The 24190-nt window shown below is 53.5% G+C and overlaps 1 protein-coding gene across 2 annotated transcripts in view; it reads right to left on the reverse strand.

The window, feature by feature from the left end:
* STX1A (syntaxin 1A) overlaps positions 1-24190 on the reverse strand; it is a 99278-nt gene that overhangs the window by 56039 nt on the left and 19049 nt on the right. The gene's annotated exons all lie outside the window — the stretch shown is intronic.

Below are 24190 nucleotides of genomic sequence, written 5' to 3' on the forward strand. Positions count from 1 at the left end.
TTCCAAATGCTTCGCAAAGAGCACTCCTCAGCTTAGGATGCCGCACACATAGTGTCACCTTCTACCATCACCACAGGTTGATGCTTTTACAGGTGACCCTGGGCTCAGGAGGGCCTTGGCCCCAAAAACCTGGGAATCAGCAGGAGGTTTGAATTGTCTTTCATCAAAAAACAGTAGGTGGGGTGACAAGAAGCAACACAGAGACTCCAGTGCTCCTTACAAGCTGAGGTGCAACAGGGAAGAGGTTCTCCACCACACAATGACAGGGCTTTACTGCCTGCATTCAGAGAGCAGATTTAGCATCTGTCTCTCTCTGCTGTTCCTCCTATAGAAAGAGGCTGCCTTTCAAGTCTCGACACTGCCACCTCTTCTCAAAACCTTCTCACTATGCTAAAAAAGAACAAGAAAGGAAAGGACTGGTGGAGGTCGCACGGGCTACAGTTTCTTACCAGCGGCTTTGGCCAACTAAGAGAACTTCGTAACTTCAGCCTCATCTCTTCAATGGAAAAGCTTCAAAGAGAAGACCTGGCTATCTGGGAACAGCAGCACCCTGCAGCCGGGAAGAGCAAGGTAGCATCACAGGTTGTTCCAACAAGCCAAAGGCAAAGGGAGCATAGAAAAAACCTTCCAGCGAGTCTGCCCCTGCTCTGCTTTTGACCCAGAAACTTTTTAGGAGAAATTTGTGGTTTTCTATCCACTAATTAATTGAAGTAACTACAGAAACAAATTGCACTGTCTTCCCATCTTGGCTTCTTTGCTCTAGATAAATGCTAATGCACACTGAGCTGCCTCAGCTGTTCTCTGGGCTCCTGAGACTCCTTAAGGGGTCAGCTCCTTCTTGAACCCAGGTGTTCTTTATCTGAGCTTGAGGTCTGCTTTCTGCTGAGCCTTTTTATGATTACATCTTTTAAGGTGGCACTTAATTTAAGAGATTAAAGACCAGTAATTGTTTGAAGTGGAAATTAAGACCTGAAGATAAAAACAGTGAACTTGAAACCCTTCAACACAACCTGTCCAGTTGTAATAGCCCAACTGTTTATTACAATTTTTGAAATATTAATGCAACTCTAAACCTTTGCATGCTACAGTAAAGACCCAAGCAATATTCAAAGCGTCAACCACAGGCATGGAATGAGTGATGGTTTCACGTTGCAGCACTAGAGAAAGGCTGGAACTGACACAGGCTTAAGTCTGCACGCAGGCACATCAGGATTTTATTATTTTCCACCGAAACTTTCCCCAGGAGCTCTTCCCTTCGTGGCTGCAGTTAGAGGGACAGAGGAAGAAGTTTCAACACTTGTACCCACCACTTTTGACCAGACCCAAGAGGAAAAGGCTTCCAGCAGGCTCAGACTGGGGCCAAGGAGGTGACAGCTACAAGAATGCCAACAAAGAAGCCTTTGGGTTGTAGGAAATGGCACACACGCCCTCACACACACACCCCCACACTCAACAGCTGCTTTGGAGACAGTTTCCATCAAAACAGACTAAAACAACATCAAAGGCATTTAAATGAACATCTCTGATCTGACCCGTCTCAGATGGGATCAGTAAACAGGTAGGGTGCCCACAGCATGGGTCTTCTGCGTGGAGCCAGTGGCACATTTTGCCAAGCATGCCAACAACCCCCCAAAACTCTGCCACGTGGGATCCACCATGGGACAACCTTCTAGCTCTCCGGCTCACCAGAGCACTGGGTGGCAGGGAGGAGAGACAGTACAACAGCCAGGTCTGGGAAGCAACTGTTATAGGAAATTATCAGGTCAATGCATCTCCTGATAGCCTCCAGCTCTGATGGGGGGGCACATGGAGAAAACAGAAAGGCTCTAAGGACAACTGGGCACATACAAAGCCTTCCACAAGCAGGCTACATGTTCACCTCTGCGAAATAGGGAACACCCATGTTTTACCACAGGGACAGAATACCAGTGCTTTTCTCTAAGGCAAAGAGTGAATCTGGTACGGAGATCCCTCACTATAAAGAAAAAGGGGAATAAAGCTAGTTAACGAATAACCAGAATTCATCCTGTGCTCCTCCTTGCAGCTTTCACCTTGTCCAGGATAAGAGGTTTCACTTTGTCCTGGATAAAAGGTTTCACCTCTGCCTGGGTAAGAGTCTTCTCATCCTTATTGACATAACATGGCTGGACTCAGTACCCAGGGTACCAGGCAACCCCCCTCAGCCAACACTAACAGGAGCACGAGAGAGCTCAAAATACAAGAGCAGAGATGCTTCCCCCAGGTGAAGCCCTTTCCAATACAAGGTACAATGTCTCAGCGACATTTCACATCTCACCTCTGTGCTGCACAGCTTCTCCTCTTGCTGGTGACCAACAACACCGCAGACATCTTGCTCCCATTTCCACAGCCTGCCTCTGGGCACTGCCACCAGCGCGGGGACACCAGGGAGGTCTTCATCTCCTCTGTTACTCAGTGCCATGCTTGCAAATGGGACAGGAGCTGTACTTCCCTTCCCATGCAGAGTTATTTTAGATTTACAGGTCACAATGCTACTACGTAAGCGCCACTACCAGCTGTGACAACCTCTGGCAGTTATCTGAGCAACAAATGATCGATCACTCTTCCTATTAAAAGTGCACAAAGAAGTGGTTCGCAGAGGGCTGGAGGCTAGTAATAAATAATATTTGCACAAGAAGGTCTTCAGCTGTGCGCACATCAGTATTTACAGATCAGATGCCAAGTTCTGATCTGTTGGATTCTACACCAGTTGATTAATTATTTACCACAAAGCTAATTAATCATCCATTAACTCTTCGTGAGCTCTTCTACCAGTAGGGTACACTCATGAAGTGACTCAATAAATGCTTCTAACATCTACAGCTTCATAGAATTAAGAAGAAAAATCTTTCATGGGAGAGCCCCAGGCCAGAAATCAGAGGAGGCCACATCCCAGCTGCATTTTATATGCTTTCCCTGACAATTATTTGGCCTTGCCTGATCCTCCATTATCCACCACGTGCTGCTCACAACAGTGCTTCTCCAGACAGCACTGTTTTTTACTTGCAACCAAAGCAGCTCTTTTATTTGCATTTTTGCTAATAATCTGATAACTCAATTAGGAAAATACAGTTCTGCTCCACCTCTGTGGGGCCTGGAAACTCATTAACAGTGCTAGGAGATTGCGAAGAAGCTTAAACCTATTAAGCAGGCTCTGCTGGCATTAAAAGCAAGCTCAAGATTTATGCTGCCTGTCCTCAGAAAACATTTCTCTCCAGCAGACACACAGAAACTGAGGCAGGATCAGCGGGCAGGTCTCCAGGGTCACGGCAGGAGAAATGCAACTGCGAGGGAAGTGTCAGGGCCATGTACAAGCCATGCTCTCCTCCGAGAGCCTTCAAACTTAGTGCTGCCCAGCCAGAGCCTTCGCAGCCATCCTGCCTGAAACAGCAATAATTTTTCCCATTTCCCCAACCAAATGCAAACTAAAGGCCTCCCAAACCCCAAAGGTCTCAGGTTTAGGGTGTTTCTGCTGCAACATCGTAGCTCATCACCATTTTGCTTCTCATGTGAAGTATCTGCATCACCATCTGCCAGCAATGCACAGGTTCCCCACTGCTATTTGATTCCATTGATACTCGTGGTTTCTTTTGTTAGAGGAGTTTTCTTTTTTGCTTAATTTGAGGCTATAACACAGCAGATTTCCTAGATGATAGAAATGCCATGACAAGAAAAGTCCCCCAGTAACCCTGCACCAAGATCCTCCATCCTCCAGCCCCTTTGATGCTCACGTTCTGCCACCTCTTCTGCATGTGAGTCCAGACACCTTGCACCCCGCTCCCACACTGAGGGTCTCTCCCACATACCATTCACCTCCATCCACTCATTAAACTGGGACCTCAGACTGGGATTTTCAAGGGGATTTGATGTCCTACATGTGGCTGACAGGTCCCTGATTTGAGGTCCTTGTCTGCCTGCACTGTGGTGTGACACAGGTGCCACATGGGGCTCAGGCCCAGTCCCCCCAGTAACATCACCTGCCTGTCCAGAGCCCAAAACACTTGTTTCAGGGTCCTCTGAGCAGTGGGAGGCAGGACCTGGTCATCTGTTCATCTCCAGCTCTGCAGGCTCAGTGCTGGGGGAACCCATGGGCCAATCTCCTAACACTGGGATCGTAAGAAATAGAGCCAAAAGAGATGGGGATGTCACCTGGCCATCACCCCTCCACCACAGCAGTCCCATCACATTCCCGGTGGTTCTGCAGCTGCTTGAAGAGAAGCCTCCAAGCAAGCCCCCAGCCAAGCCCTATGCAGGGTGACACCCGGGACACACGCGACACATGGGCACAGCCATGGATCACCTCAACAGTTTCCATCCCAGATGCGGGTGCCATCACTCCCTGCTTTCCTGGAGCACTTCCACCCAGCACCCCTCTCCTGGGGGCACAACCAGTATCAGCAACAAGATCTCACAATGTACCCAAAGTCCTCATCAAATAACAAGCACCACAAGCCCACTCAAGAAGCGGGGCATCAAGCCAAGACCTCCAGCACCCCCCAGACTCCAATGGGAACCCCTGTGAGAACCATGACTTCAACACCCAGGACCACATAGGGGATGATTTCAACACCAAACTGAAGCCTCCGTTGGTCACACACATCTGGTTGCCACTCACTGGATCCCCATCATTGGAAGTGTTCAAGGTCAGGTTGGACGGCACTTTGAGCAACCTGCCCCCATGGCAGGGGGGTTGGACTGGATGATCTTTGAAGGTCCTTTCCAACCCAAACCACTCTGTGAGTCCATGATTCTGTGGGGAAAGACAAGCCACTACAGCCTGCACTGGGTGGCACCATGGAAGGGACCATTCAGCTCCACCGTACCCCAGGCAGAGCCCAGCAAAGGGCAAAAGCACCCAGTTACTGCCACGAGGGGCAGAGGACACTTCTCCCAAAGCAACCAGACTGCTCCCATCTCTCCCTCGAGTATCAGGATAACATCCTGGCCGTGACACTGAGCTGACAGCATGGTATCACCTCTCCTCCCCACTCCCTCCCCTGCACCCCACAGCCATGAACTGCTCTTCTCCCTTTCTGCAGGGAGGACCCAGCTCATCCCCCCGCAGTGCTGCATCCACCCCCTGCTCCACAGGCACCAGCTCCCTCTTCCCCGCGGGTGGCTCAGCTGAGCTGTACCCAATGCAGCGCAGGGACAACTGCTCTCAGCTTGCATTTCATGTCAAAGCTGGCTGTTTCCCTATCAGATATCAAAAGGGCTTGCACACACAAAACAGCTGCTTTTTCAACCATGTGGTTGAGTCTGGCTCTTCTTCACATCCTCCCACCAGGTGTTCGTGCTGATCACCACCATGAGCCCAGCAGCTCAGCCAGTTTGCAGTCCACCTCACTGTGCACTTATCTAACCCATACTTTGTCAATAGGGATATTACGGGAGACAGTGTCAAAAGTCTTGCCAAAGCCAAGACAAACAACACCCACTACTCTCCCCACACACACCAAGCCAGCCTTCGTAGAAACTAGCAGGTTGGTCAGGCACGATTTTCCCTTCATAAGCCTGTGCTCCAGATCACCTTCTTGTCCTTCATGTGCCTGGAAATAGTTTCCAGGATTAGTTGCTCCTCCCCAGGTGCTGTGGGGAGGCTGACCAGCCTGGAGCTCCCTGATCCTCCTCCTGGCCCTTCCTGAAGACAGGAGGGACATTTGCTTTCCTCCATTCCTCAGGCACCTCCCTGATCACCATCAGCTTTCAATTATAATTACGAGCAGCCTTGCAATGACACCAGCTGGCTCCCCCGGTGCCTCGGGTACATCCTACGAGGGCCCCCAGATCTGTGTACACTGTTCTGAAATGTTACCAAACCTAAACCTCTTCTACTGAGGGCCAGCCTTCACTAATCCAGACTTTCAAAGTGATCTCAGGAGCCCTTCCTGACCACCCATGGTTTTGTTTAAGGTCCTCCAATGGGACTGAGTTCCTGCAGTGCCAACCTCCCCAGGTGAGCAAATATTTCTTATCAAAATCTTTTTTAAACATGAGCTAATGCTTACTGTACCCAGTGCTTCTTCCACTGCTCTCTCCATCACCAGAGCCAGAGACAATTGGCACCATCCGGCTGCTGGGAAGAGATACTTCTTTGCTGCTCGTCCCTGCCCTGGTGCAGGCACCTACCCAGCATAAACGACTTGTTTTCAGAAATATTTCCACTCGGAAAACAATAAAGACAAGTCCCCTGAGTCAGTGACCACCAGCAGACACTTGCCCCCAGCTCCATCAGAGCACGCGCCCCCTCAGGGGACAAGAACATGTATTTTGAGGTCCACTTGATTACTGTAAGGCTTTTGCCCAAAAAATTAAAAAAGCAGGGATGAAGAAAAGCAACTTTGCAAAATATGGCTCACAAACCACCCAAGGTCCAGACAGCGTCCACCCTGCTGAAGCGCTCTTCTCCCAAGGGGCCAGCACTGTCCTAACACCCACCCACGCGGGACATCAACACTTCCCACATCATCACAGGACAGCCACAGTCCAAGACATCAAGAACTCAAACACAGCCTTTGCCTGAAAAGGCACTTTTAAGACCAGACGCCAGCAGGGTAATACGCAGAGGCAGCGCGAGGGCAGCAGTGAATTCACAGAGAGCAACCTCAGCTCACGCAGCTCCAGACTCTCCTTATGGCTTTGATAATAACCCTTGATGCACCACATCAAGGGCTGCTCCCAGAGGTGGAGGAAGCGCAGGGAAGAGAGGGGAAAGCCTGACCTTCAAGAAGTCATCAAGAACAACTCAATGGAAGAAGAAACCAGTTCCAGGAGAGGGTTACTCATCCCTGTGGCCACCAGAAGCAATGTGGGACACTGAGCTCTGGTGCCCGTTGGCAGAGAAGAGCCAAGAGGGATGGATCTGCCAGCTGAGACCTGGACCAAAGCCCTCACCAGCAAGGAAAAAATAGATAAAACTGAATGAAAGGCCCTAAAAAAAGAAAACCCTCCCAGGCTGAGAGACTAGGCAGAGGAAAGGGCCACGCAAGGTTTCTCTTATCTCTGGCTTGCCAGGGATGACCACACAGCCACTGACCATCCCTGTCACTAACACGGTGCAGGCGTTGCTATTGGGGTGACAGATTAACAACTAATTTCCTTGTCCCTATCAGCCACCATCTGCAAACATCACATATTCCAGCTGCTGAGCCTGGAATATCAACCCAAACCCCATTTCTAATCTCTCAGTCACAAGCCAGGATTTATGGTAACACCTCCCCAGCCCATGTGTCCTCATGCCACAATCTCCAGAGGAGACTGGTCTAAACACGGCACGCCATTGCCAACAGGAAAGGAACTGGAGCATGCTAACGACACAAGTCCCTGAAGTACAGCCCAGCAATCTACCGATTGCATTAACTGCATCTACAAGCCAGCCATGTTATGCAGAAAGTCTCAGGTGTGACAAAAATTATTCAGCAGTACCACATCCCATGAAACCATCCCCAGCCACAGGCCAGTACATCACCAGCGGGGACAGCCCCAGCGAGCTGGGTGCACCAAATAAGTGAGGGGGTGTCCAGGGTGTAGACACGACAGGGGTGCACACTCATGTCTCCATCCCACCCTGTGCACACAAAGCTGCAGAGCATCTACAACACACACCAGTGAGCACCCACTTATTACAAGCAGGGGATCCAAGCCCTGCTAATTAAGCAGCAAATTGCAGGGGAAGAAGCCAAGTGACAGGTCAACAGGATTTTTTTCTCCTTCTGAATAACCTCTAGCTTATAAGCAGCAAGTGCCCCAGGTTATGGCAGCACCTTCCCTTGATATTTTACTTCCCAGTTGCTCACTTCATCAGCCCTGCCCTAACATCTGTGATTTATACCTGCCTGATGAATTAACTTGAAAATACCTCAGGGCCCCTTTCCTGCAGCTCTGCTCTAGCTGAAGAAACAAAATCCGGGGTTGGCACCTACAAAATCAGCTGCCTGAGGAGGGGGTGCCACTGGCCTGGCACCGTGGCTGGGAAGCCCATCAACAGTGGGCACATACACAGCCACGGGGCCCCTTCCTCTCCGGCCAGCACCCAGCAAGTCAGGTCCAAGCAAAGTTGGGTCTGCAGAAACACCACTGGGGATTGGTGTTTTGGGGAAGGATTGGGGGGGCGGGGAATGACAATGCAGAAGACCTGATGTGTGCATAGCCCCTGCAGACCCCAGAGTGCACAGGGATGCAAGACCCACAACCCAGCCGTGCAGCCTGTGGGTTTGTGCAGGGACCTTATATGCAAAGGACAATTTTTGGTTAAATCTTCAGCTGGACAACTGGGAGGCACTCTGCCGTCCCAGCAGTGGGTGGTGGGAACGGCTCCTCTCCTGTGCTGCTACGCTGCAGGTGCTTCACCTCGCTGCTTGCTGGAAGCTGGCTGCATGCACCCTGCCAGACTGCGGGCAGGGAGCATGGCCCCAGCACCATCCCTCTCCTCCTGGCATGGCAGGTGAGACGGCGCTTGGCCGCAGTGTTCCAGAAAACCACACGAGCACCGATGGCTGCAGCACACCTCCTTGCAGCCACTGCTGCTAGCAAACACGGGCTTGGACATGGAGGTTCAAACCAGTACAGAAACGAGAGATGCTGGCGTAGGCAAGACAGCTTCCAGCACAACTGCTGAATCACAGCTGAAGTGAGCTAGCACTGAAGCAGAGCTCTCACCAGAGGGAAAGCTGGGGGAACTTGGAGAAACTGCAATTGGAAAGATACTTGATGCATGGACTATAGATAGATAGGGAATGGGCTGGATGGGCACGTCCAACGAGTTGCAGTCAATGGCTCAATATGCTAGTGGAAACCTGTAACGAATAGTGTCCGTACTGGGACCAATGCTATTTCATATCTTCATCAACGACATAGACAGTGGGATCAGGTGCACCCTCAGCAAATTTGTGGATGGCACCAACCTGAGTGGCGCAGTCGATACACTGGAGGGAAGGGGTGGCATCCAGAGGGACCTGGACAGGCTGGAGGAGTGGGTCCATGTGAACCTCATGAAGTGAACCTCATGAACCAGGCCAAGTGCAAGGTCCTGCACCTAGGTCAGGGCAATCCCCAGTACCAGCACAGACTGGGGGATGGAGGGATGGAGGGATGGATGGATGGATGGATGGATGGATAAATGGAGAGCAGCCCTGTGGAGAAGGACTTTCCACCTGAAGTCCCATTTGCCAAAAGAGATTTGGGACCAAAAGAGATCAATGACCTCTGTGCAGTCCTTCAGTTCCCAAAGGCTGATGTTCCCTCTTGGAAACAGAGCTCAGAGTCTGACGTTGCAACTTATTTATTCAAGCTAAGTAAAACAAGAAGAAAAAAATTAGACACCAGTTTGCAAGATGCTGACTCAATCCCTTCCTAATTTTCTAGAATTTTTTTCCACTCTGACCAATACAACCATTTGCAGCAGCTATGACAGAACAGGGGAGCAGACAGAGGGGTGGGTGGATGGATGATTGGAGAGCACCCTGCAGAGAAGGACTGGGGGATAACTGTGGGTGACAAATGGGACACGAACCAGCAATGTGAACTTGCAGCCCATAAGTCCAAGCATCTCCTGCGCTGCATCACCAGCAGCATGGCCAGCAGGTCGAGGGAGGGGATGCTCCCCCTCTGCTCCCCTCTCCCGAGACCCCCCTGGAGCACCGCGTCCAGCTCTGGGGTCCCCAGCACAAGACAGACATGGACCTGGTAGAGCGGGTCCAGAGGAGGCCACCAAAATGGTCCGAGGGCTGGGACACCTCTGCTATGGAGAAAGGCTGACAGAGTTGGGGTTGTGCAGCCTGGAGAAGAGACAGCTCTGGGGAGACCTTACTGCGGCTGCTCAGTACTTAAAGGGGGCTTGTAGGAAAGAGGGAGAGAGACTTTTGACCAGGGCCTGCAGTGACAGGACAAGGGGTCTGAACGAGGGTGAGGTCAGGTTGGACATAGGGAAGAAATATTTTACGATGAGGGTGGTGAGACACTGGCACAGGTTGCCCACTGAAGCTGTGGATGCCCCATCCCTGGAAGTGTTCAAGGTCAGGCTGGACGGGGCTTCAAGCAACCTGATCTCGTGGAAGATGTTCCTGCACACAGCAGGGGGTTGGACTGGATCATCTCTGAAATTCCCTTCCAACCCAAACCACTCTGTCAGTCCACGATTTTATGAACTTACACACCCAGCAGTATGGGGGCTGTTGGGATGGGAAGGTGCACAGGCACCAGCACAACAAACCCGCTACATGGGAAGGGAGTTAAAGGCACACCAGAGTGAAGGATGTGAGGTTTGATGACCAAGGCTCATAGCTTGGCTGGCTTAATTAGAGAGCCACTAATTCATTTTTAAGCCTAAGGAGGTTGAGCTTTTACAAAGGTGCGCTGGCTTCACATGGGAAGGTGTTGGCAGCGGAGGGGCTGCAGGTGTGGCCTCTGTGACAAGACACCAGGAGCTGCCCCCCTGCTGGGCACAGCCAGTGCCAGCTGGCTCCAAGACAGACCTGCCACTGGCCAAACCTGAGGCCATCAGTGATGCTGATGGTGCCTGTGTAATAACGTATTTAAGAAAAGGTAAAAAACACTGTGCAACAGCAACTGTGAGAGAGGAATGAGAAAATGTGAGAGAACAGCCCTGCAGACACCCAGGTCAGTGAAGGAGGGGGAAGAGGTGCTCCACGCACTGGAGCAGAGATTCCCCTGCAGCCCCTGGAGAAGACCATGGTGAGGCAGGCTGTCCCCCTGCAGCCCATGGAGGTCTCCACCCTGGAGCAGGTGGATGTGCCCTAAAGGAAGCTGTGACCCCGTGGAGAGCCCGTGCTGGAGCAGGTTTTCTTCTGTCTGTAGACTGAAGCTGTAACTGCAGCCCTGACACCCAAAGCCATCACCCACCCACAAGCTCCCCAGCGCCTTGCCATCCCCACACTTGCAAAGCAACCACAGTCCCTGCTATTCACCCCGAATTCCCTGAGCAAACAGCCTCAGCCTCACCAGGACCTGAGATAAGCTGGTGTCTTGTCCAGCAGTAGAGAGTCCACCTCCATGGTGGGGGAAGAAGCCAGGAGACACTTTGGTCCTGGCTTTGGAACATGCATCAAGCCAACCCCTCCATGCCAGGCCCATAAGACTTCCTCCCACTCCTGCATCCCCTGCGCCAATGCCTAAAGCTAGGCAGAAGGGAGGTGGACACGAGCCACCCAGTGTGGACAACCCAGGGAGACAGCAAAGGAGCCTGACAAGGGGAAACAAAATTAAACACCCAAGTCCTAATCAAGCTTTTGGGCAGCTCCTGGGCCACAAACAATGCCCAGCTTGGGAAACTGGAGGTCACAGTCATACCCAGTAACGTCCCATGGATGCCCGAGCTGCATGCCTGGCACACAGGTGGCAGGGCTGGTGAATACCCATGTGGATGTCCATGCACACCCCATGGGAGGGCTGATGAACACCCATGCAGATGTCCACACAGGTGGGAGCAGGGCTGGAGAGCAGCAGCTCCCAAAGGCATGAGGAACAGCATGTATCTACCTGCGGGTGCTCCTGCCAGCACCTCCAATGCCCTCATTAAACATCAGGCCACTTCTGCCAATGGAGATGACGAGCCCACACTGGGCAGGCAGCCAGCTCTGTGCAGGCAGCGGGGCTCTGCCTGCACGGGCTGGAGCTGGCAGCTGCCAGAGCAGCGACCACACCAAATTGGCAGCTCCCAGGCACTTGCCAGGAGACAGACCCCTGCCACCCAGCTCTCTGCGGGGCTCCCAATTAACGGCAAATGGGCAGCAATACCCCCTGAGGCGGTTAATCATCTTCCTGGGTTGCAGGGAAATCGTTATTTCCAACTACCCCCGTGCAGCTGCTGATGCACCCACACGCCAACACAGGATGCACAGCCTGGCAGCACCAAGGAGCGGGCAGGCAGGCAGCAGCACCGAGGAGCGAGAAGGCAGGCAGCAGCCCCCGGGATCAAAAATGCAGGTGCAGTAGGAGTGCAGCAGGCAGAGACTTGAGAGAGAGGGTGCTGGCACGACGTGTCGGGAGAGTAGACAAGAGCTACATGCTGAAGGTGGGCGGTGTTGCAAGGCAATAAAATACAGGGATTTTGGGGGGAGTTTAGGGTGAAATAGGAGATATTTTCTGTGTGAATATCGTCTCCTAAAACAAGAGCTGAAAAGATTTGGAACAACGTTCAAACACTTGATTACTGCAGCAATTCAATCAAATATACAGTAGAACTGTGTTAACTACCTTTTAAAAAAGGAACAGGATTATATTCCAAACCTTCCCCTAAGAATAATTTTTTTTGGCCTTACCACATCCTAATATTAGGCCACACTTCTGTATGCTATTTTTGAGCACTGGGTAAAATATTGGTTTGGGTATCCAAGCCAAGAGTGGAAATTCTCTCTATTTTCAGTATTCTCCTTCCTCTCCTGTTTTTCGAGCGCAGTGGTTTCTGCCCCTCCGGGTGCGGATACACATGCCGCACAGCCCCACTGCCGGGCAACAGGCCAGCACAACACAACTGGACTGAACTATCCTACAATCGTATTCTAGGTGTCTTTATTTTGTCATTATTCAGAAGTAAAAAGGTCATAGGTATCACATGAACATTTCCAGCAGCACTGTCGGCGTTGCCTGAACTCTCAACAACTCCAGTCTCATTCTTGAAGGAGTGAAGTAAGCTCAGCAGTAAGCACCCACTGCAGACCGGCAGGGAAGGATGGTGGGCAGCTCAACAGGTCCTGCCCACACAGGGCAGATGTGCCCAGCAGCTGGGTTTGCCGCAGGCCAAGGCAGAGCAGCTCATTTCACCAGTTCCTGCCATTTCCCAGCCTGACCCACTCAGACACTGGTTGCTCTTTTCTGAACTGGTTTTATGAGTACCTCTGCTCTCCACTGATAATTGTCACGGATGGGACAGGCACCCCTTCCCAGCGGCAAGCCACCCACCCAATATCAGACCCACTCCCCGGCTGGGCTTGTGTAGCTGGGTGCTCCCTGGCACCAAGAGCGACCATCAGGGCTTTGCTCCCTGCAGGAGTGTCTCAGAGCTCATCCCATCGCTGTCCAACCTGCTCTCCCAGCAGGCCACCCAGTCTCCCACTGGGTACCTCAGCTGTCAGCCCTTTGGTCGCTCTCCTGGTTTCTCCTCAATAACTTTAGCAGTTGATGCACCATGTTCTCAAACCATGGACAGCCAAACTGGCCGCAGCACTCGTGTCCATTCACTCCAGAGGACAACACAGCAGACCAGGGACTCCCCGTTTCCAACCTGGACATGACAGCCTAACAGGTAAGAGGAGCCACTTCTGGCAAGCACCAGCCCTGTCTAGCATAAAGTCTCCTGTGTTGCAGCCTGTGATCCTGTGTCCTGTGATCGCCTACCTAACCAGCTCAGCCAAATGGCACCCGCACACCCGTGCCAGGGACCTGTCCCACCTCCTGCTCCAGACCCAGCCCATGTACGCTCCGTGCTGTGCTCCTGTTTCTCCACACTGTAAAAGCTCTCAGGGTCCTTCAGCACTCAGATTTCCTGCTCCATCCACCTGCTTCCTCCTACCACCTGCCTAAAATCTCCACTTTAATCAACTCCTTCTCCTCTCCTTCCTTCCACCTGAAATACAACCATGCACACCACCCTGCCGCATGCAGGTAAAGGTTACCCAAAGACACACACGCAGCTGCTATTTTCCCAGCTGCCCCAGACCCGATGGGTTTTTACCAGTAATTCCTCCCCAGGCTGTTTCCAGCAGTTTCCAATTCACCATCCCTGACTTTTTCATCTCTCCATAAATTAGCTATAGCTCTGTAAAGTCACTTCTTGGAACCCCTCACAGTAGGAGCCCCTCGCCGCAGCAGTGCCTGCAGTGGAGTCCCCAGGCACGGGTGATGCTTGGGACCCAGGAGATCACAGGATCTCTGGCCACCCTCCTCCTGCCTGCACCACTGCCCTGCTCTGCAGGCCAGATCCAGGCTGCGCCCCTGCTCTCAGCATGCCTAGAAAGCACAAAGCTTTCCCCATGCCACAGTGTGCAGCAGTGCCAAAGTAACCCTGGGAAAGCACAGTAACAGGATTTACGGCTTGCTCATCTCAGCCCGCCTAAACTCATTTCTGCAAATAACGGATTATCCCCCAGTGTCAACGCCAAGACAATGGAGATTTAGCAAGCGAAAGCTGAGATCTAGCTGCAAAGTGTACGCTGCTGGGTTTGGATGAGGTCTGCTGGAGGGCATCCTACCCCACCTCAGGGTCTCTGCCCCTCTCTGCCTGCACAGGCAGCACCCCCAGCACCCCGTGGTGCGCCAGCCCCAAGGCAAGGGCATGCTGTTGTGCACCGAGCCACACTGCTGGGTGACACAGCCACTCATACAGCAGGGATGAGGCTCTGAAGAGCGCCAGTGCTGCAAAACCAACATGCATGCAGGCGTGCAGAGCAGGGCTCACCTGCCCTCCGTGCAGATGCCGCACTGCAACCCCCTGATCTTGCCACTTCCTTTTCCCAGCGCTTCCCGAAGCAGCCCCATGTTTCTGCTCTTTCACCCTTTGGCCTGCAAGCCCTCCTTGCCTGCCTCCCCCACCAACGCCAAGCCTGAGAGCTAAAAGCATTAATAATTTTCGTGCCACGTGGAGCGTAGAAAGGGATGGGGAGGGGATCCTGGCTGCTGTAAGCAAATGAGAGAAACTCAACCACAGGCCGGAGTCAAAAGCAAGCAACACCCAGGAGCGGTGCCACTGCAATGCATGTCTCCATGCCACCCAGCATCCCGCCTGCTGGGGCCAGTGCTGCACCCCGGCTCACAGCCCACTGGAGCAGGGCTCCTAGCTGCTGCCGAGGGGTCTCTGACTCCTCTTCTCCCCCCAGCATCCAGGGCCCAGCCAGTGCCAACCACTACGAATCCAGCAGGGAGAGGTACAGAGAGCCCGAGGACAGCCATGCAGCCACATGCCTCAGGCAGCATGGGTTACTGCAGGCTAGGTGCCTGCTGAACCCATCGCTTGCTGGAAGAGCCCCAACCTGGCCAACCTGCTGGGCAAGAATGGCTGAACTCTTCCAGCCAGCACTGCAAGGGGCACAGCTGCCATATCCCCTCTCATTTTTGCTCCTTTCCCTTCTTCCTCCCTCTTTCCAACCTCCCCAGGCCAAACAACTCAGGCTGCAGGAGAGGGCAGGCAGCCTCACCATGCAGCTGGGACCACCAGTGCGGCATGCTGCAGTCCTGACCCGGCTCAGCTCACCCACCCGGACCCCAGCCACGGCTCAAGGACCAGCCAAGGCTGGTAAGCGCAAGGGGAGGATACACAGAGTGGGGAGTGGAGCCGAATTTGCATGCAGACAAGAGGAGCCAGCGGAGAAAGACATGAGGGTGCAACAGGCAGCGGGGCTGGGGGCAGTGATGGCCCCATGTCCCCTCACCCCCAGGGCTGCTTGCCTCCTGCCAGTTGCTCTGTCCCAAACCACCCAGGACACAGCAACAACAGGGGCTGCGGTACCGTCCCACGGCTACACTGCTGCAAGACGCACAAAGCCAAGGAGCCATGGGAGCTCTCCTGCACTACGATAGGAGCAGCAATACCTCCATCAGCAAGGACGGGCTTCTGCTCCAAAAGTTGCCTCGTCGTTGCCCATCATGAAACAGGCTCTGGGGCGCAGCAGGGTGCACAGCCCAAAGGAGATAAAGTTTTTCAGCAGAAGCTGCACCTTGCGGCAGTGATAACACATCTTCCAGGAGTGCCACTGTTTGGTCTAAATTAAGCCCAAAATAATTACAGAGCAGCTGATTTTTATTCTTTTTTTATGTTGCCATGAATCAGACTACAGTTAATTGATATTTACTCTGCATTTGCTCAGTGTTGCAGATCACCCAGCGTTGTTCAGGATGACAGAGCAGACAATAGGTGCTGGCAATCACAAAGCTCAGGCATGCAGGGGGGCTGCACAGCCGCTGCATGGTAAAAGGGAATTTCACCTGGACTAACACGTGGCACGTCAAGGGGACACGAAAGAAAAAGACACACAGGCCCAAGGGAGAGAGGACAGAGATGTCCCAGGCACCCTCGCTGTGACGTTGGGATGATGCACAGAAAGTCCATGCGTCCTATTCCCGTGGGCAGCACCCGAGGGCTGGCAGCGGGTGCCACCATGCTGGGCACGATGCAGCTGCAGCAGCCTCACACAGGTCTGTGCTGAGCGGTGACAGTGACCAGGGAAGGTGAGGACCAGCGTGAGCATCCCTGCACCCACACTCACCCCTGCTCCACCTGCAACCTGCAAGGCCCGCTGAATTGCTGCCAGGAGGTGCTGGGCTGGTTTAGCACTGAAGGGAGGCATTTTGCCAGCTTGCTCCCCAGCTCTACTAGGGATCCCCTGGAGGCACCAGGGAGGGCTGGACTGTCCGCTCCTTGGGCAGCCATCTCTACAGCCTCACGTACAGCCGAGCCTCTTGCTCACACGCAGAGGTGCCACCACAACCCGCCAACCCTCACTCTGTCCATCTCCTTCAAACACTCATCGTCTTTGGGTGCCTGGGCCCAGGACCCACCACCTGGGCACAGGAAGCCCTGGCCCATCCCACACAGACAGACCCCAACTTCCACAGGGGTAGCAACATGACAAGGTAAGAGAAGGGCAACCCAGTCTGAAAAGCTCAAAAAATGATGACCAGCAGCCAGGGCCCCCCAAAAATCTTGGAGACCTCACGCCCCAGGGTACCCCACCCCTTCAAAACCAGAGCTGGGGCAGGTGATGGGGACAGGGAAGGCAGGGATTGCGCAAAGCCCTGGCAAAACAACTGAGCTGCTGCATGGACCTGACAGGGTGAAGCCAGAAGGACAAACAGCTATTTAAGCTAAATATATTTGTTCTTGGGATGACGTTGGTATGTAAATCGATCATAAATAGACTAAGGCTGGAAATGAGAAGATGGCTCCTGACCACTGGAGGTTAAGTCCTAGAGCAGCCCTTCAACAAGAATTACTGGGAGAAGAAACAAAACTCGTTCAAGATGGAGCTGGAGAAATGTGTGAAAGGGTGACGAAAAGCATCTCTGTGTGACACACAGACAGGGTGCAGCCACCCGAGGCAGCCCCTGAGCACAGCATGGCATTGCCGTAATGACCACGGGCATCGTTAGCGCAGCTCTGCCTGGGATGCCCAAGCCAAGCGAGGTGTTGGAGCTGCTCTGCAGGAGACCCTGGACCTCCCCAGTGGGTAGAGGAAACCCCCGTCCCCTGCACCAAGCACCCCTCCAGTTTCTCCATCTCACATCAGGTTTGCTATGCCAGACAGCGTGAGCAGAGCCGTGGGGCCATCCCCTGCCACAGCTGCACCGAGCACGAGGTGCAAAGACAGCCTGAGAACACCTTCCCTTTAGGGACCTGCCCAGAGGAAGAGGAGCAGGATGCAGGGAGGCAGGATGCTGAGAGCCAGGGCAGCAGATGGCACCTCCTCCTCACCGTCCCCACGAGCGCCTGCACCCTCCCACGCATGCTGCTGCCGGCACAACAAAGTGCACCTTTGCCATGATGTGGCTTCTCGGCGTCAGCTCACCTGCCTCAAAGACATGGCAAGAGGAAGCAGATTGGCAGCAGGACCACTGCTCCCAGCGCTGGAGGCAGCAGGGGCAGTTACAGGGGAGGAATATGGGGCTCCCCACTCCCCCTCCCCAAACATGTAGGGCCCAGCAAAGCGCATGCTTGGGTCCTGAAGCGAGCAGGCAGCTCTGCTGCCACGCCATGCCCTGCCAACCCCAATGAGGCTGAAGAACCACCTCTGTTGGTGGGGACCCTGCCATCTACCAGCTGCATTGGTGTCCTCCCCATCCCCAGCCCTGCTCTGGGAAGTGTGGTGAGCAACCAGATCCTGTCCAAACTCCCTGGGCCACTCAGGTTTTTACATCCATCAAATCCACTCCACACCTTGCCAACCAACCAGGCCAACTGCAAGGTCCTGCACCTGGGTAAGGGCAATCCCCAGTACCAGCACACACTGGGGGATGGAGGGATGGATGGATGGATGGATGGATGGATGGATGGATGGATGGAGAGCACCCTGCAGAGAAGGACTGGGGGATAACTGTGGGTGACAAATGGGACACGAACCAGCAATGTGAACTTGCAGCCCATAAGTCCAAGCATCTCCTGGGCTGCATCACCAGCAGCATGGCCAGCAGGTCGAGGGAGGGGATGCGCCCCCTCTGCTCCCCTCTCCCGAGACCCCCCTGGAGCACCGCGTCCAGCTCTGGGGTCCCCAGCACAAGACAGACATGGACCTGGTAGAGCGGGTCCAGAGGAGGCCACCAAAATGGTCCGAGGGCTGGGACACCTCTGCTATGGAGAAAGGCTGACAGAGTTGGGGTTGTGCAGCCTGGAGAAGAGACAGCTCCAGGGAGACCTTACTGCGGCTGCTCAGTACTTAAAGGGGCTTGTAGGAAAGAGGGAGAGAGACTTTTGACCAGGGCCTGCAGTGACAGGACAAGGGGCAGCAGCTTTAAACTGAATGAGGGTGGGGTTAGATTGGATATAGGGAAGAAATGTTTTACAATGAGGGTGGTGAGACACTGGCACAGGTTGCCCACTGAAGCTGTGGATGCCCCATCCCTGGAAGTGTTCAAGGTCAGGCTGGACGGGGCTTTGAGCAACCTGATGTAGTGGAAGATGTCCCTGCACACAGCAGAGCGGTTGGACTGGATCATCTTTGAAGGTCCCTTTCAACCCAAACCACTCTGTGAGTCTATCCCTGCTTCAGGCTGAGGAGCTGGAGCCACCTTTGCTGTGTCCCTCTAGTGCACCGAAGACGAACCCCGCAGCCCTGCCTGCACCAAAAACCTCACCTGGCCAGACCTGAGCGGGATGTGACTGGGGCAGGAGCAGCACCCATGAGGCTGCAGATGAGGGGTGAGAGCAGCACGGTGAATGGGGGGACACGCTGCTTTGGTTTCTGTGTCCAGGACATGCCTGGACACCCTTCACCAAGTCCCTTGCTCTGCTGGGGCTGCACTTGCTTCACTGCAAACTCCTCTTGCCTCCGTCTCCAAGGTCTGCTGAAGTCTGGGCTGGCTCTGATTTCCCATCCCAGGAAAGCTGAGAGAAGCAGCACAGAGGGTGGAGGAGCAAAGAGAGGCCAGGAGAACAGTCAGGCTTTTCAGTGAAACTCTCTTTTGTCCTCTCACACTGCTCCTCCCGAAGGAGCATCACACGAGCCTGAGCCTGAATTCTCCAATGCAGCAGGACTGAACCTCCTGGTCTTCAAGGACACTTCCTCTCTGCCCTGGTGGGACCAGGCACCAGGGGGGATGTACCCCCAGAAAAACCACTGCACGGTGGGAAAAGGAGCTAAGAGGGCACAGAAAGCAGTGCCCGAGGAGGGCTGCTCCAACAAGAACCAGCTGCAGCCTCCCGGCAGCACCTGAGCAGCATCTCCTCTGAGCAAAGTGGGCTTCCAGCTGTGACACCTACCAAAAGGACCTGGTGAGTAGCAAAGTTATGCTTACATGAGAGCACAGAACCTGCTCAGAGGCGTCTGGCCAGAGCCTCGGCACCAAGACAACTCCAAATTGCCTTTCTGGCACTGGCCAGTGTTGCCTCAACACATTAGACAGAGGTGAGCAGCTATGACTTGTCACCTTGACCACCTGGCACATCTCTCTGCCAGGAGATGGTCTGCTAGGAATTACAGAGACCACTCTACAAATAACACAAATCTCCTCCAGCAGACAGACAGCCTGAACAAAGTCAACCCGGGACCTGCGCCCTGGTGTCCAAAGCCACCACCTCGAGTCTGCAGAGCTTAAATTATGAAACTGGAGGTCAAGTGCACATGCAGCTGAACCTCCCCTTCCATCCTGGTGCAGAGCCATAATGGACCTACTTTCAGGTCTGAAATATTTATCGGGTCTTCCGAAGCCTGCGGAGATGGACTGAGCTGACAGGCTGAACGACACAGCTTCAGATTTGAAGATTTATGATCCCGGAGGCAATTCATTCAGCGAACAGCATCCATTATATAATGCAGCAACGAGGAGTCGCGGAGCATGGCCACGGGGAGGGATGCGATGCACAGAGAAGATGAATGGCAGAGAAGTTGTTCCCAACCACTCCAGAAAAAAAAAACCCATAATTTAATTCCTCTCTGGTTAGCAACTAGCCACTCAAAGCCACCTCCTCTGGGAAGTGGCTTGGACCAAGGACCGAGGACGAACAGCCTGCTTCCAGCACCAGGAGCGACAACAAATGCAGCAGCTCACCGGGAAGGATTTTAGGAACAGGTTTATCAGGAGCTGTGACTCAAATCAGGAGCAGCAGCAGCAACGGCTCCAAGCTAAGGAGGAATACAGCCTCTCAGCCACTCTGAGCCCACCCAAGCCCTGACATGATGCTGCCCACCCCGAGGTGCAGAGCTGCTCAGCAGGGAAACCCTCCCCATCCCCCCGCAACTGGGCACGAGCCCACCAGAGCTGCAAGGTGCAGGCAGGCAGGCAGGCAGGTGGGGGGCTGCCACCTTGCCGGCATGATGGCAAAGCCAGCCAGCTGCCCACCCACCGGGCACCAAAATAAGCCCAGGCAGCAGCAGCAACACAGATCCAAGAACAGTCTGTGCAGCCAGAAGAGGGATCAGTGGGAAGGGAGGGGAGTGGAGGGATGAGCCCTTCTGTGCAACATGGATCCAGCCCAGCACCTCCGTCCCACGCCGGGCAGGTGGGTAAATCCAGGCCTCACACAGACACATGGACCTCACCTTCTTCTGCAACAGCAGAGCATGTTCAGGAGAGCACCAAGGGCTTGCATCCGCCTAAGCACACAGTCATTTAAGACACAGGTTCCAGTAGGATTGTACCTGTGGAGTCTCTCTCTTCTATCAAGAGACTCCGAAAAAGCAGCAAGCAATTCGGCCAGCAGACACTGTACATCCATCCATCCATCCCTCCCTCCATTCAGTGCTCCAACAGCAACTCCAACCACTGTTCATCTGTTTTTCAAATTACCAGCCCAGCTCCGTCCTGATCTTCTGAAGCCCCACTCCAAGGTCCTCCAGCTCAAGGAGGGACTTGCCAGTGGTGTTTAAGGCATGTGTATCTCTTGATGGAGGACCTGCACCACACACCAAACCAAGCTGTGCCATGCACAGCACATTTGCCTGCAGACAAGAATGAGAAGTCTGTTGTCTTTCTCCTGATACCCTGGAGGATGACTTCCCATCACCTTTGTAGTGGAGGTTTCACATGATGCTAAAGTGCTCAGAGATCACTAAGAAATAACTGAGGTGCTGTTCCAGAGGGGACAAGCAGCACCCCAAATCCCCCACGAGTTTGGCCCCTGCAAGAGCAACATCTTGCCTCGATTGTCATCACAGGTGTCATTCACTTGCCATGTTAAAAAGCAACCCCAGTGAGCACACAGCAAGACCAGCCTTTGACTGCCTACGTTTTAGCGCCCCTTGGCTGCATCCCCCTCTCATGCCTCATGGAAACCTTGCTTCTTAATTTCCAAGTTAATCTCAATAAATTCACCTCCCTGGATTACAACAAGCCTTTGCATTAATTACCAGGTTCTCTGCGGGCTCAGGAGCATGGGGAGGCAGTGGGGGGCTGCCAGGCACCGTGCCGGCACCCACTGTTCCCTGCTGCACTGCCTTCACCATCATGGGGCCCCTGCACTGCCTCCACCCCACTGAAGTGCAGGACTGAGCTCCAGCCAAGGTTAACGCGGAGGTTAATCCCGTCTTTGGTTGAACTTCTACCACATTTTGTGCATCTCACCAGGGGTTGAAGGAGCAGACGGACATGGAGCGATGCTGCTCGGTCTGGCTGAGTCGCTGGGAAATGGAAAAGCTATGAGCAGTACATCATCAGTTATCACAGACTGGTTTGGGGTGGAATGGACCTTTAAATATCATCCAGTCCAACCCTGAGTTATCCCAAGAGCTGACCCATGATCTCATGAGACAGCACATGGCCTGCCCATGCAAGGTCACATGAGTTTAATGCCTCTCTAGATCATCTAAGCAGACATCTGCAGCTATGTCCAACACTGTCTCCTGTCCCTGAGGACACTGAGGACCATCTCCAACAACCCACCCCCAGGTACCATGGGACAGAAGGGAGCAGTGCTCAGATGGGGTGCACATCCTGCTCCAGCGATGCTGGCACACGGATTCTGCCCTAGGAACATGGCTCAGCTGACACCATACCACCAGCAGCCCTGGCACACAGCAGCCTGGGGGAGCTGGAAGCTGGTCTGAGACAACATCTGGCATCCACCCAGCTGGGAGGGGTCAGTCCTGGTGAAGCAGCTCTTGCTCCTTTGTGGTGATGCATCTGTGAGGGGTGGGTCCATGTGAACCTCATGAAGTTCAACCAGGCCAAGGGCAAGGTCCTGCACCTGGGTAAGGGCAATCCCCAGTACCAGCACACACTGGGGGATGGATGGATGGATGGATGGATGGATGGATGGAGAGCACCCTGCAGAGAAGGACTGGGGGATAACTGTGGGTGACAAATGGGACACGAACCAGCAATGTGAACTTGCAGCCCATAAGTCCAAGCATCTCCTGGGCTGCATCACCAGCAGCATGGCCAGCAGGTCGAGGGAGGGGATGCTCCCCCTCTGCTCCCCTCTCCCGAGACCCCCCTGGAGCACCGCGTCCAGCTCTGGGGTCCCCAGCACAAGACAGACATGGACCTGGTAGAGCGGGTCCAGAGGAGGCCACCAAAATGGTCCAAGGGCTGGGACACCTCTGCTATGGAGAAAGGCTGACAGAGTTGGGGTTGTGCAGCCTGGAGAAGAGACAGCGCCAGGGAGACCTTACTGCGGCTGCTCAGTACTTAAAGGGGCTTGTAGGAAAGAGGGAGAGAGACTTTTGACCAGGGCCTGCAGTGACAGGACAAGGGGCAGCAGCTTTAAACTGAATGAGGGTGGGGTTAGATTGGATATAGGGAAGCAATGTTTTACAATGAGGGTGGTGAGACACTGGCACAGGTTGCCCACTGAAGCTGTGGATGCCCCATCCCTGGAAGTGTTCAAGGTCAGGCTGGACAGGGCTTTGAGCAACCTGATCTCGTGGAAGATGTCCCTGCACACAGCAGGGGGTTGGACTGGATGGTCATTGAAGGTCCCTTCCAACCCAAACCACTCTGTGATTCTGTGTGTCTACCTACCATTGAGCACCTGATCAGGCCCACCACACCTCCTGGACACACCACAATATTATAAAACAATTTCTAAACAAGGTGTGGGCTCTTCTTTCACTGCCCAGTTTTTGGCATTATAAACTGAATTTTCTACAATACCAGGGCAAGGTAGCACTGGAAAACAAAACCAGAAGAAATCCCAACGTCCTGGATGCTTCTGGAAGTCACGTCAATGTCACAGTATCTTGTTCACTGCAGATCTCAGACTTTTAAAGAGATTATTATGCTTTTAGGCCACAAGTGCCCTTTGCAGCCCGAGCTCTGGCTCAGCCCCGAGTGGACACCGTGCCGATGCATGCTGTATGAGCCCAGCAGCCAGAAGCAAAGCAATGACAGCTCTTCCCTGAAAACACCCAAACAGAAACACTGCAAAATCTTACAGTGCAAGCGCAGACCAAAACAGCCTGGAGGATGATTGAGCAACAGTCTGAGACATGTGAATTCCCTTGAGAAAATCCCTCCTGTCCAGGCTTGGCCAAGTGAATTTTATCTGAGGAGCAGCTGCCAGGAGAGGGGAGCGTGAGACAATTTAGTAAGGAGCAGGTTCTTCCAAGCGATTAGCAATATCTATTGATTTGACATAGGGCTGGACACAAGAAAATGTGCATACAGACAACCTCCTGGAACCTCTAGAAACAATTCACAGTTGGATACGAGCAGACATGGAATTGCACTGGGCAAATGAAGAAAAGTGGATAGGAGGAGGGTGGATGGCAAGACAGAGACCTGGTCTCAGCTTTCCAGCCCCTAATCACACCTTTGCACCAGAGCCACTGCAGCCTGGAGGGCACAAGCAGCGTTCAGCTCCTCAGCAGTTGACCACTGGCCCATGAAAGCAACACCTTTGCCAACAACAAGGGCTGCCAGCAGCTCAGAGCCACCCTGCACAGTTGCCCCTGCAGCAACCATCAGCCCTGTGACAACCCGCACCACGAGGGAGGTGGACGAAGGAGAGCCCAAATGGGCTTACAGCAAGACTGAAGGACAGGCTTGGGGCAGCAGAGACATTCAAATGATG

The sequence above is a fragment of the Ciconia boyciana genome, chromosome 17, assembly GCF_034638445.1.
Source record: "Ciconia boyciana chromosome 17, ASM3463844v1, whole genome shotgun sequence".
NCBI classification, from domain to species: domain Eukaryota; kingdom Metazoa; phylum Chordata; class Aves; order Ciconiiformes; family Ciconiidae; genus Ciconia; species Ciconia boyciana.